The sequence below is a fragment of the Dreissena polymorpha genome, chromosome 7 (genome assembly GCF_020536995.1).
Source record: "Dreissena polymorpha isolate Duluth1 chromosome 7, UMN_Dpol_1.0, whole genome shotgun sequence".
Classification (NCBI taxonomy): Eukaryota; Metazoa; Mollusca; class Bivalvia; order Myida; family Dreissenidae; genus Dreissena; species Dreissena polymorpha.
This window is the reverse complement of record NC_068361.1, coordinates 89,031,584-89,041,105: the sequence shown is the minus strand read 5'-3', so window position 1 is coordinate 89,041,105 and position 9,522 is coordinate 89,031,584. Positions and strand designations below refer to the sequence as shown.

At 33.6% G+C, this 9,522-nt stretch overlaps 2 long non-coding RNA genes across 3 annotated transcripts in view; both read left to right on the top strand.

The window, feature by feature from the left end:
* The first annotated feature begins 226 nt into the window (after positions 1-226).
* The window catches only part of LOC127837947 (uncharacterized), a 110,925-nt gene continuing 101,629 nt past the window's right edge, over positions 227-9,522 (top strand). For both annotated transcript variants that reach the window (XR_008029565.1, XR_008029564.1), the window contains exon 1: positions 227-450. This is a non-coding gene — a long non-coding RNA (uncharacterized LOC127837947). The remainder of the gene's footprint in view (positions 451-9,522) is intronic.
* On the top strand, positions 6,910-8,792 carry LOC127837948 (uncharacterized). The gene is made up of 3 exons (XR_008029566.1): positions 6,910-7,007; positions 7,629-7,755; positions 8,242-8,792. It is a non-coding gene; the product is annotated as an uncharacterized LOC127837948 (long non-coding RNA).

The window sequence follows — 9,522 nt, the reverse complement described above, 5'->3', positions numbered from 1 at the left end:
AACAGTCTCGTCAAGACGGCCACAAGTAAAACGGTTATGTTGAAATGGAAGCGATGAAATAAATAATTAGCCAACTTAGATAATATTTTTTGTTGTTAAAGAAAATGTGATATGTGGTATAAACGATAACACACGGAGAGCTGGGCCGGACGTCTATAATAGGCCCTAGCCGCATAACAGCCCTCGGGCCGTTATGACGGCAGCGGGCCGATTATAGACGTCCGGTGTAGCGTAAAAGATGCAAGACCCGTAAAATCTGCAAGTTCCGGTTCCGGTCATGTGAATTTTACGCTAGGCTCTGTAAAAAGGGCAAGACCCGTAAAAAGTGCAAGTCGTATATTGTTTTGCAATGACTTTGGTATTTAATTGGAGAAAAACATCACTAATAAAGAGTGTGAATGGGCCGACGTTCGTTTCTTCAAGATTGGGCAAAAAAACATTACCATGCGGGTAAGACTAATTTTCGGACATAACTCTTTTTGGACATACCGATAGACTTTCAAATTGAGCTCTAATTTTAGTTTTAGGAATTATTGATTTTTCGCCACACTTGATATGTGTATGTATAAATAGCGTCGTGTGTTTTAAAATTTGTAAAATAAAGCATGCAGAAATGTTTATGTGAGCTATTTTCTTGTTTTAATGTGAATTTTCGACCGTAAAATATGCAAGTCAGGCTTCTTAAGTGTTAAATACTACCCAACATTAATCTTATTTAACAAAGAAAGCTTAATTATAATGTAATTGCTCACAATAAAACCTGACAAGCCTTAAGACAAAGTTTGTTGCATTATGTGGGGTAGAAAATGAACCATATGTTATTTAAATCAGGCAATAAGGCCGTAAAATATGCAAGTCAAGGTTATTAATCACTGGCATTTTATATGGAAATATCCCTCAAAATTCCCTTTTTTTGTTGCAAAATGAAAAAAAGTGATTTATTTCACATTTTATTGCCCATAAATTTCATTCTGACAAACTTTTCAAAATACAGTTGTATATTTATGCAAGCACTGCATAAATTTACTCACTTAAATCATCATAAAAACCCTTATCATTTTACAAAGAAATCGAAGAACTATGCAATAGCTGTCCCAAGCACTGCGTAAATTAACGAACTATTACATTTATAAAACAAGTGGTGTGGTAGTTTGAATTTCTCTAATACAGTATTTTTGGGAAGTATCTTTTAACATAAATTTACGCACTTAAATCAATATAAAACCCTTGCAAATTTACAGACTATTTATAGTTGTAAACAAAAATTGTCTCAAGCACTGCATAAATTAATAAACTAATTTATGGTAAAAGATAGCATCATTATAGTTTGAAATTCAAATATACAACACTTTTAACTAAAATATATGATCTTTCTGCATAAGTCAAGCTCTTCATAAATTTACGCGCTTAAATCAAATAAAAACCCTGGCAATTTCTCCAGTGGCAGTGCGTAAATTTACGAACTAATGTTTTGCAAAAGCAGTTCGTAATTTTATTGTAAAGAGGTCAGCTAACTATCTTTCTACACAAGCCAAGCTCTTCGTAAATGTACGCACTTAAAATCTACATCAAAATACCTGATATTTTTACCAACTTTTCAAACAAACAAAATTGTCCAAAGAACTCTTCTACATAAACCAAGCTCTGCGTAAATTTACGCACTTAAATCATTATCAAACCCTGGCAATTTTACAGACTATTTGAAGTTGTAAACAAAATTGTCCCAAGCACTGCGTAAATTTACGAACAACTTCATGGTAAAACAAAACAGTAGAGTTATACTTTGCATTTTACAAATACAACATTTTTAGTCCCCAACCGGTTTCACCGGAGGGGACTTATGGTTTGCGCTCCGTCAGTCAGTCCGTCTGTCAGTCCGTCCGTCCGTCACACTTTTCTGGATCCTGCGATAACTTTAAAAGTTCTTAATATTTTTTTCATGAAACTTGGAACATGGATAGATGTCAATATTGACATTACGCACGTCATTTTATTTCGTTCCTACGTCAAAAATTATAGTTGCTTTGGCAACAAATAGACTAAAAATACTGCTGAAATGGTGGTTTTCTGTATCCTGAGATAACTTTTAAAGTTTTTTATAATTTTTCATGAAACTTGAAACATGGATAGATGGCAATATGGACATTATGCATGTCATTTCATTTTGTTCCTACATCAAAAATTCTGGTTGCTATGGCAAAAAATATATATATTTTTTATATCTGAAAATGGTGGAATTTATGACAATGGTGGAGCTGGTAGGGGACTAATATTTCCTTACAATAGTCTTGTTCTAACTATCTTTTTACATAAGCCAAGCTCTGCATAAATAACAATTAAAATCTGCAAAATTCTAGCAACTACAAAATACCTGATATTTTTACCAACTTTTCAAACAAACAAAATTGTTCAAAGCATAAGCCAAGCTCTGCGTAAATTTACGCACTTAAATCAATATAAAACCCTGGCAATTTTACAGACTATTTGAAGTAGTAAACAAAAATTTTCCCTATCACTGCGCAAATTTACAAACTAATTATTTGGTAAAAAAAAGTTTGGTTATGTTATACTCTGAATTTCTAAAATACAAAATTTTCTGACTATCTTCCTACATAAGCCATGTCTTGCATAAATTTACGCACTAAAATCATCTAAGAAATACCAAATAATTTTACAAACTAATCAAAGTAATAAAAATTGTCCAAGCAATGCATTTATGTACGAATATATGGCAAAATATAGGAATATTATAGTTTGAAATTCATAAAACAACACTTTCAACTAAATAATATGTCTTATTATTCATCTTGTTCTAGTTCGCAGTGCGCAGGCTACTGTCCCCCTTCAAGAGCACCCAGGTCATACAAGCTGAACACGGTTGACCTGCACACCTAACAGTGGAAATAATGAAACAAGTGATCACACATCCACCCACTTTCTGCCGGGAACAACAGGTTTTCCTTTGTATTATTACTGTTTAAAGGTCAACATTGCAGGATTAGTTTAAACCAATTCATTTTAGCTCAGTTGCATAGAAAGCCATAGGTTTATTTAAAATGCTTTCAAGTCCGTTTCTTGAGACTAGGACCAGTACTTGTTGTCTACGGGGAGATCTAAAGAACGTGCCCGCATTGTGGATCGAACCTGTTACCTCCTAGCAGGGTTTTTTCTGCCTATTTTGGGAAAAGGAGTCTGACCAAATTGGGAATTTTTTATCGACAAAATTGGTCATTTTGGGAATTTTTGCTTCGATGAAACGGCTCATTTGGGAAAAAAAGTGTATTTATCATGCTTAAATAATTCAGCGGTTTAACAAATACATTTGTTTTTATTTGTTATTTTGTCTTCTTTATATAAACAGATCCAATATTGGGCATGTTCAACGTTTATTCAAGTACTGCAGATTTGTTTTCAGTTACAGTTACACTCTGAGATAAGAACTGAACAGTCAAAACCTTATAGCAGATAATTTTGACCAAATCAAACACTGGTTAGTCACACAAGTTTTAAGACACTTCATTCTTGAAAAAAAAAACTATTTTTTTTTGGAAATTGGGATAATTTTTTAAAATAAATTTCGGTTTGGGATCAGGTCCGTTTGCTTCAGGAATGCATCCGTTTTCTGGAGGCGAAGACAGTGCTGAAAAACCCCAGAGCCTATTCACTGGGTGGACATCGTAACCTCAACGACCGGCGACTTAATTTTGCAGGATTACAGAGAAGTAATTAACCATATGCTATTAGTAGGATACTGACTTAGGATGGGATAATTAGGTTGAAATAATATGGTGTAAATCCATATTACTAAAAAGCATTAATCCAAATTTTAGGTACATGGTCCTCATAATGTGTATTAATATCGAAATACTTTTATATTTTTCATAATACATTTCGTCATTAACAAAAATTGTTAAGTTCATACAATGAAAGAAAACAACCTGTCTGAATGTGTTTAAATATATAGTCTCATTAATTCTAGACATGTGCAGGTATTGATGGATGCATCTGATATATAACACTCGTTACATGTAATACATTTTCTTGAAGTACTGATTTCAATGCATGAATTGATAATGTCACTCATTCAATTGACCTGTTCAAATTTTATTTTAAATAGATATAATTATATTAAACTGTGTTTGCATCAGACTGTATGTTTTGTGTAGGCATTATGTAAGCATTAGTTTGAAAAGTTTGTTTAGTTTCAGATTTATTTATATTGCCCCAAAAAGGAAGTATATTTTTTTCAAACTATTGTCATTGAGTCTGTCTGTCGGCAATTTTGGTTTCAGCTCTGTAACTCAGCTGTTTTCATGAATATTTCTGGTAACGGTACTAGGCCACGATCAATAACAATTAAAATAAATTTTTTAGTTGTTTAAATATTCATTTATTTTGTTTTGGGGGTGTTAGAGTTCGGGACCAAAAGAGGCGTTTTGCGGTACAGCCTGAAAAGTCAATATGGTTACTATATTTGTATTAATTACATTTAATGTAACTCATTTAAGTTAGCTACGGGTCCCCAAGCTGCACAGATGTGAAACTGTATTATCTGCTCGATGGCAGGGGTGTAACTTTTTTTTGTTTTGTTTTTTCATGTAGAGGCACTTGTTTTTCAATGAATGGTACTGCTATGAGAACTTTGCTGTGCAACCCATACATACATGTATATATTGCTCTTCAAGGGCTGCCCTTACTGGCAGACCACAGCACTTCAGGTGGTACCACCTGCCACACACAGAACATTGTACCCATCGCTGTGTTCCTGATGAACCGCTGAAATTGGGCATATCACAAATAGTGTCGTCTGCTTCTTTGCTGTGTTGCAGAATCTGTTCCCTGAGATAATTCCCTTATTCTTGACAGTGAACCTGCCGCATTATTTCATGGGGAACCCCAAGAGCAATGGCTTCAGCATTCTGGAAAAAAATAACGTTCATGATAACAGTTAAAATTGACGGCTCCAATAATTGTTTTAAACATAACTGAACATGGCTACTTTATATGGACGTTAAATTGCCACCATACTGCTACTTTAAAACCTGAACATGACAGGTATAAATTCCTGTTGGATAAGGATAGGAATCAGTCAAACCTAATTTGTATTCTACACATTACCATGTACTAACTTCAACCATCAAATGTCCAGCTTCTTGTCATAAACTGAAATTATTGTAATTGGGGCCTGTTTATTTTATTCTATTTATGTCGAAAAGGCAGCATATTTTGATATGCATGAACATTCCATTAATGTGAATACTCCGCAAGAGATGCTGTCCTTTTGCTTGTTACTCTGCATGGGACTGTATTACCAAGGACCAAGTTGCTCCTTAACATCGGCAGCTTTGTTTCTTAAATCAAAGAATTGGCTGCAGTAAAAAACAAAACACATTAAAGTCATCACTCATACCCCAATCTATAAACAAGAGAAGGCAACTGTATCAAGCCCTTTGTCCTTTTTGAATATGCATATCATTGATAATTCTACGTTAAAGGTTAAAACAACTGTTTCAAGCACTTTGTAAGAATTATTGCCCTTTTTTCACTTAGAATATGCATATTATTGAATCTATGTAAATGTTTGCATACCACCTCAAATATTTTCAATGTCCCTTGACATATTGCTTTTATAGTTTGTTTTATTAACAGTATTTTTCATAATTGCTTACCTTTTTTTTTCCGAATTGTAAAACTTACTGATAGAAAGTAATTATTGTTTTATTCCTACTCTTTTAACCAAGCTGGAATACTTTAGTGATACAAATATATGATGATAATTCTTATAGTTTTTTGTTTTATTTTGATAAATAATAACAATTCTTACAACTATTTTTGTTAACCCCCAAACAGACTTAAGGAGAATTTCACTTACCCCCAGAGATTAAGCCACGTAAAGTTTTGGTGGTGTAATGAATCCAAGATTGACACTGTCTTTTCCTTGGGTTTTGCCACAAGAAGGATCCAGTGATTGCCATGGCTGTTGATAGGCATCAGCAGAAGCTTGTAGTTGGAGAAGTGTTCCTTCATAAAAAGACGTTTCTGAATTTAACATTATGCTGCCACAACATTGTCCAGATCTCTCTTAAATGTCATTTCACAATTGTGAAATAGTCAATATGTGTAACATAGGTACATATATACTTCTGTGTACAATAACATATTGCAGGGGCATTGATGTCTGTTGGACATAGAATTTATAATGTATCATGTATGGGATACATGTGCTCATGATCAGATTGGATATGTGTTAGTAACGGCTTCTTGAAGTTATTCCAAGAAGGTATTTTTAGAGTATAGAAATGGCAATGCTCTATATACTGATGTGTGTTAACATTTAAACTTGTGCAAAATTTAGAAACTGTTAACCGTGAATAAATCATAATCTTTCTTTTGTGTTTTGTTATTTGTGTTGCCTAAACGTGCTTTGCTTACATATATATTAATGATTGCTTTGTATTTTGTTTCAGTTAGCCTTCTGTGCAAGGTCATGAGGTCAAACCTGGATGTAAGAAACATTTTTATCACATGTTACGTTGGCAGTTCCTGTAATTATACTTGAACGGTTCAGAACATATGTTTACAAATATGTCCAGCATAATACATTTTATGACAGACTGCATTATACTACATAATTGGGATCAAATTGCTTTAAGTAAAAAGAAATATTGACAATAGAATATTTAACCATTTAGGTTTCGTATCCATGACTGCATACAGCTTCTGTGAGAGTCTCGACTCTCTGGGTAAGCATTATAATATATAGTGTATCAAATGATGAAGTTTTGTTTTAAATACTTGTTTGTTAATTTAGGCTAAATTGAATAGTGATGAAAAATGACAATAAAACTTGAATTATATATAAATTTATATGTAACTCCATGCTGTTTTAATACCTTTTCAAACATCCAGTGGTTCAGGGTCCCATTTTCCCACAGCACTGCTGTATACGAGGGCAGGACAAACAAATGGTTACTGTTGAGATTCACTTCTGCCTTTATAAGGCCAAGGTAGGCATTGATAACCTGCGATAAAAAGTAGCTTTGTTACACAAATGTTCCAGCACCATTTTTATGTCAATAACATACAGTTGGTATATAACTTTTATTGCTGTCCATATTTTGAATTATTTTGCTACACATGTTTCAACAATATTGTTTAAAGGCCAAACTTGCCATGATGCCTATTTGTAATTGATTTTTCTGATAAAGTTTAAATTATTTACACAATAATGTAATGAAATGATTAAAATAAATTGTAAATTTTATACTTCCAATGAAGACAATAATTGTGTAAAAAGTGTTGCCATGCTGACATGTTTATACAATTAATTTATTTTAAATTAATGCAATTATCAAAGTTGGATGAGATTAATCTGAAAAACGCAAAATGGTAAACAACAGATACTACTTGTCTGTTTAATACATATAATTCAATATAATACATAAGTGCGTGTGAATGCTTAAATTTGTTCTTATCCAGATGCACATATTTTATACCAATGCACTGTTGTGAACTTACCTTGTCATCTACCCATTCTCCAGCATCTAATGATTCAATGTTGATTGGATCCATAACCTCATTGTCAAGTCTGAGCCTTTGATCGTTCTTGTATGGCATCTTTCTCACAGTGGTGGTCTTCAAGTGACGCGGTCTTGGCTTGAGGGTCTCGGCTACATCCACGACTGGCAATATGGCTTGAAAAGCCATTAGGCAGACACTGGAGAGCGACATACAAAAAGTTGTTTTGGTTTCCAGGTTGACATCAATGGTCCTGAGATGGGGTAGGATGTTGGATGAAATAGTTTCTACATCGGCCTCAAATTTACTTGCCATCTGTGGTAGTCAAACAAATAATGGGTTGTTTAACTGATCAACAAAAGTGATGCCAATTAGCTTATGTTTCTGAAACTAATATTAAATTAATTTTAATTTTGAGGAGATCTATTTTCTGAAAATGTGACCTCTATTCTACACTTAAAAGTACAACAAAGTTTATGTCATTTCTAAACATTAATCATTAATTAATTCATTAATCACTATTAAATTGAATGTATTTATGTCTTTGAAAAAAAGACAACCTTTTATTCAAATTGAATCTCAATTATGAAACTGGTTTTATAATAAGCCAACATGAACAAGACAATTTTCCTGTATCAAAAAAACGTATGGTATGGTATAATATATATTATCTTTGTTTGTATGTTACTATGTACATATTTGTATTGTATCGTTGCTCTTCAGGTTTGCTAAAGCTAGTATTACCTCATCTATGAGCGTTTGGGAGGGTAGCTGCTGGAGCAAGCCACTCTGCAAGATAATATTGCTGAGCTGGTCAAGTTGTCCAGCTGCTGCTGTCTGGGACATGAATTCCTCCCTCTCATCTGGTTGCTTGACAGGAACCTGTGTGGTTGGTCCTTCGACTAACGGCGATGTCACAGCTTCTGCCTCTACATACTGTTTCAGCCGGTCTAAGGAAACCTTCTGCTTCAGCCTTTGACCGTCTGCAAGGAGGCAGGCTGTCATTCCCTGTATATGATCAATCGTATAAGGGCCTGTATAGTTAGCTTGAAGGTTTCCTTTTCGGGTGGCTGTCTTAGCACGAAGGAGGAGCACTCGATTGCCTTCTTTTAAAGCAACATATTTTTTGGTTTGCCTCATTTTGAAGTCCTTTTGTTGCTTTCTATGTGCAGTGTCTATGTTGGTGGTCACCTCATCCATTGCTCTTTTTCTTATGTGTGTTATGTTTTCTACCATCTCTTCCTCTTCTTGTGGTGTTACAGTAGGAATCTGCAATAGGCAAGAAATGGTATACATGTTTGTGTACTTGGGCATAATATTTGCTTGAACTTTTTAAGAGGATATTACACTAATTATGAATGATATTGAAATGTACAATTATTTGTTGACTCCAGTATTTGAAGAGCACACTTGCTGACCTGTATGCATGTACTTGTTTCATAAATCTTATTTATCACATGCCATACCCTGTTTCCCATGTAATATAACCATAACATATATTTTTATCTAACACATATGTTATATACTTTATAAGCGTTTTCATAGGCTTAGTAATCGTTTATTGACCAATCGCATTTTGTTATGAATGACGTTGCAACATCAAATGACGTCACGGAATGTAAACAACATTCGGGATTTATTATAATGTTTGCCTAATATTTATTTAATTTGCTTATTTAAAAGCATGTGATATAAAGATCTGACAATCGTTGTCATATCATACCATATTTTACTAAACGCGTCAAAGGCTCGCTTACTAACAAAATTCCTGAACTCGTTAATAAAATACAGTACGATATGACAACTCATGCCAGATCCTATATGTATACCAGGCATTAACAGATCAAATGTAAAACATTGGATAAAGCTTTACAAATTGAGGAAGTTTAGCTTAATGTTCATGTTATTAGGATTATCTTAATGAAGTATCTCAATTTCTCAGTATTATTTTCACACTTAGATACTACTCAATTCTTGCATTTAATTTAGTGATTCATTTAATTC